The 5,046-nt window shown below is 40.3% G+C and overlaps 1 pseudogene; it reads left to right on the forward strand.

The window, feature by feature from the left end:
- The first annotated feature begins 3,444 nt into the window (after positions 1-3,444).
- LOC116870311 lies at positions 3,445-4,593 on the forward strand (annotated as a pseudogene).
- The last annotated feature ends 453 nt before the right edge of the window (positions 4,594-5,046 follow it).

Genomic DNA, 5,046 nt, shown 5'->3' on the forward strand with positions numbered 1-5,046 from the left:
ATTGTGCAAAGTTCAGTTTATCCTTTTCTAGTGCTGTTGCTTTGACTGGTCTTTGTAAGCTTACTTGCACTGCTGATTCTGGTGCTCAGACTTTCAGATCACTTTCAGATTCAGCCCCAGTTTGATGTCTGTTCACACTACCAAACTGTCTTGCCATTTTCGTCTGACCTCTGTTAGTCTTTTTGGGGGTAGATTTTGATGCTAACGTTGCTTTTATGTCTCTGAGAGGAGTCATATACACTAGTTTATCCTCTTCATTTTTATTTTGAATCATAGTCGTGATCTTTTGGCATACCCTGCTGCTATAGCTTGGTCACCATATCGTTTATTCCTTTATTCCCTTTTTCTAACTGAATCTTGATTTTCTCCAAATCTTTCATTAGATACCTCCTTTTACTTGTTCCAGAATTATTCAATAGGACCCAAGCAGCATACACAGGGAGAAAGAGAGAGAGATGCATATACACATATGTATGTACAATATATGTATTAATAACTACAAATGAATTATAAATTACAATTCAATTTTCTTGAATTGTTGGGCTAATATTTACTATTACCTTATTGTGGCTGCCATAATCCTCTATGGAAGATGAGTAACTGGTATCATATTTAGTTTAGATATAAATATGGTTTATATTTATATAAATTTTGGTTTAGCAAAGCAAAATACTATAGTTTGTTTTTGCTAGTATCTCTGATTGTACTTAAATATTCTAATCCCTGTCACTAGTTTTTTATGTCATCAATCCTTATTTTTTTAAGTTTATTTTGAAATAAATTCAGATGTACAGAAAGAAGCACAGAGATTACAAAGAATTTCCATATATCCTTCATTCAGTTTCTTCAAAATTTTACCAGTCACCTAACCACTTATCAACACTTAGAAACTAAATTAATATAATACTAATAACTAATCTATTGATATTACTCAATTTAATTGTCCAACTAACTTTCTTGTTCTGGTTCAGGATCTAATCCAGGATCAAATAAAGCATTTGGTTTTCATGTTTCCTTACTGTTTTCCAACATAGTTCCTCATTATTCCTTTGATTTTCATGACCTTAAAATTTTTGAAGTGTATTTTGTAAACTGTTCTTTAATGAGGGTTTATCTTATGTTTTCTCCTGGTTATATTATGAATTTTTAATAAGAATACAAAGAAGTAACAGTGTGCCTTTTTTGGTACACCATTTCAGCAGGTAGATGATACCATTGCTGGTCATGTTAACTCTGTATGCTTAATTAAGTTGATGTATGACAGGTTTTTCAACTGCAGTTATGATTTTCCCCTATAATTAGCAAGTATTATATGCCAAGAAACTTTGAAAGTATACAAACAGAATGTTTTTCATCATACTTGTGTTAAATTTGGCAACCATTGATCTGAAGTTGTTTTTCTTTGTTTTTTAAATAAAAAATAGTCATTTATCTTTCTCCATTGAACTGCCTATGATAATCAAACTACCATTTCCACTTTTTTTCTTGAATATGTTGCAATGTTTAATCCATATTTTATAATAAGCAATAACAACTTCAATAAACTAGAGCAATATGTCACAGATCAATGAGACAGAGGATAAAGTTTTTGATTTTGGATAGTTGCAAAGTGGATGGCTTCTAGGGACATTTTGAGAACCTACTTAAAATGGACATTAAAGAGTCTTGATGAGAATGGAAATTGAAGGTTGGTACCCATATGATATAAAAGAAAAATTAATAGCTTGCTATATTATTTCTGCTGCCCACTAGAACATTAACAAAACTGAATTACCCTATAAAGAGAATAATGACTTGGAAATGTCTATAAGAAATAAGATCTTCAGTAGTTTTTATCATAGAAAAACTTTTTTTCTAATAATAAATGTAAAAATTGAGCAAATGAAAAGATGGCAAGTTTTACATATACCTCAGCAATTTGAGGAAAGAGGAGAGTTTTTAAATTTATTTGAAATCTTAAGATCTAGATTTATGTTTTAGGGCTATGATGGCACATTAAAAATGGGTGCCAATATAATTGAAACTTAGCAGAACAGCTGAAAATTACCCAATACATGAATGCCCTTAGTGATAATGATACTCTTACAGAGAGCAATTCTAATTGCAAATTTTAGCATTTTTCATAGTCGTGAAAAGGCATGCCAGCATACAATTCAATCACTTTAATTATTATCAATTTTTTCATTCGTGTTCCATCCTACTGAAAGCAACTAAGAAAGTTAAGGTGTCCTTGGCTTGTTTTTGATCCTTGGAAATCTGATGCATGTTTTGCCCTTTTATTCAAGACCTGAGGAAATTAGATGGGGATACTTCCTGAACTTACCAAGCTTAGAAGAGTAAAGGAGTACACATCACAAGCAGTGCACAAGTAACACATGTTTCCTACAAATTATCTACATTTTTGTTTTCAAACCCAAAGAAGTAACTTCAGGCATTTCATTTCAGGTCAATGGCTTGAAGCTACAGGTTAGACAAACATGAGGGACATTTGGATAAATTTTGTTCCACTGCAGAGTTTAACACTCGGGCGGGTAAATACTTGCTTTGCCTAAATAGAGATGGTGTTTGGTTATACTCCTGATTCTGCACTTTTTCTATGAAGGGTAAGATCCTAATACTTTCTGTTAGAAAGTTAACACATTCTGTAAGAAAGAAAATGTCACAGAAAAAAGACTGAAAAGAAGATTGCTTGTGGACCAGAATTAAGATGGGTTAGAATAAGCTCATACTCAAGAGAATTCACATGAATGAGGATGGAAAATCACCTGTGTTATTTTAAACATAATATGATATTTTAAAACAGGTAATTTCATGGTTTTCTTTAAGATACTCTTCTATAACTTTGTAACACATTAAATATTGTCCTCCTGAAAATCCATGTCCATCCACAGCCTCAAAATATTACCTCATTTGGAAATGGATTCTTTGTAGATGTAATTAGTTCAGGATCTTGAGATGAAATCACCTTGGATGTAGGATGGGCCCTAAATCCAATGACCGGGGTCCTCATAAGAAGAGGGAAATATACAAAAGGACACCAGAGTAGACAATTTGAAGATGAAGACAAATATTGAAGTTTAGCTGCCACAGGCCAAGGAATGTCTGGGATCATCAGAAGCCAGGAGAGGCAAAGATTCTTCCCAAAAGCTTCAGAGGACGCATGACACTACTGGCATCTTGATTTTGGATTTTAAGTCTCCAGTATGATGGGAGAACAAATTCTTTTTGTTTTAAAGCACCCAGATTGTGATATTTTGTTACAACAGCAGTAAGAAAAGGATACAGATTGGGGTACGGAGACTGGGGCTCTGATAGCGGATACCTAAACGCACCACAGTGAGTTAGGAATGGAAAGATGGGTAGAAGCTGGAGGAACTTTGAGACACTGGGAGCAAAGAGCCTAGACTGCCGTGCAGAGTCTGTTGGTAGAAATATGTACGCACAATGCAATGCCAGAGAGGGTGCCTCGCTTTGCTGAGGCTGGCAGAGGGCCAGGCCGTGGATCCGGTGGCAGCCAAGGCCCCGGGAGTGACAGACCTGGTGCGGCGGCGGCCAGAGTGGGGCGGCGTGTCTGCGGGGCTGCGGGGCTGCGGTACAGCCTGTTGCAGGGGGGTGGGGGCGGATTCCACGCGGCAGCTACCGCATGGTTTAGCAGGCAGGGGCTAGGCACAGCAGGGCCTGGGGGGCGGTCAAGGAGGTCCGCTGCGACGACCCAGGAACGTGGAGCTGGTGCTGGCCAAATTCTGGGTCCTGACCAGCCTCCAGCGGTGCCACCTGAACGTCATGCGGTTTGAGGAGCGCGACCTGCAGCGCGACGGGCTCCCCCGGGTCAGGAACCACAGCAAGAGCTCGAAGCTTGACCTGCGCCTGGTGGAGATGGCGTTCAAAGGAGAGAGGCTCCTGGGCTGTCTGAGGAGCTCTGCTCTGTCTGGTTTGTCATGAGTTCTGTGAAGGTGGAGACCTGAAGCAGGACGTCCCATCCCGGAGGCCGCACCAGCCACCAACAAAAGCTTCGTGCTACAGCTCATGCGCGCCATTGCCTTCCTGCGCAAAAACCACATCGTGCAAAGGGAGCTAAAGCCAGACGACATCCTCATCACCGCGAGGTCTGGCACCCCCATCCTCAAGGGGGCAGACGTTGGACTAAGCAAGGTCTGAGTGGGGTTAGCCCCCCGGGGAAAAGAGGGCCATCGAGACAACAAAAATGTGAATGTGAGTAAGCACTGGCCGTCCTCGGCCTAACACTCAGATGTCTTCATGGCCCCCCAAGTCTGGGAGGGACATTACGAAGCCAAAGCTGGCATCTTTGCCCTGCGTGTTATCATCAGGCAATGATAGAATCACTTTCATTGACTCTGAGACCAAGAAGGAGCTCCTGGGATCTCTAACAAACAGGGAGCCAAATATGTCCCTGTTGGAGAGGCCCTGCTGGAAAACCCACAGATGGAGTTGCATATCCCCCAGAAACTAAGTACTTCCATGTCTGAAGGGGTTAAGCGGCTCTTGAAAGATACGTTAGCTGCTCACTCCCAGCACCCGCTTGATGCCTTTGAACTTGAAACCCAAATGGACCAGGTCACATGTGCTGCTTAAAGTTCAGGACAAAGCATCTTGAGTGTTTTTAAACTAGGTGAATGCACACTTTTTCTTCTGCATGCCAACTTTCTGGACTGGATTCTTCATTGCAGGCCCTATGGTGGGCCCTGTGGAGGTGGGGGGACATGGAGGGTAGAAGACACTCAAGTGCTTGTTGTGAGAGGACCCGCCCAACTCTTGAGGAGGAGAGCTTTGGGGCAGAGTAAGCGCTGGAAAGTCTAGAGAAGTTCTCTGAGTGGACATCTCAAGTGTTTTAGAAATACATTTTCTCGATAATTAATAAATGCTTACTGAAGAAAATGTGAAAAAAAATGCTTGGTAGAGAATTTCTTTTAAGATTTATTTTATTTATTTTAGAAAGAGAGGGGGAGAGCAAATAGTGGAAGGGACAGAGAAAGAGGGAGAGAGACAATTGAGCAGACTCCACGCTGAGCACAGAGCTGATGTGGG

Source organism: Lontra canadensis, unplaced genomic scaffold, assembly GCF_010015895.1.
Source record: "Lontra canadensis isolate GAN:19392208 unplaced genomic scaffold, GSC_riverotter_1.0 scaffold22, whole genome shotgun sequence".
Classification (NCBI taxonomy): Eukaryota; Metazoa; Chordata; class Mammalia; order Carnivora; family Mustelidae; genus Lontra; species Lontra canadensis.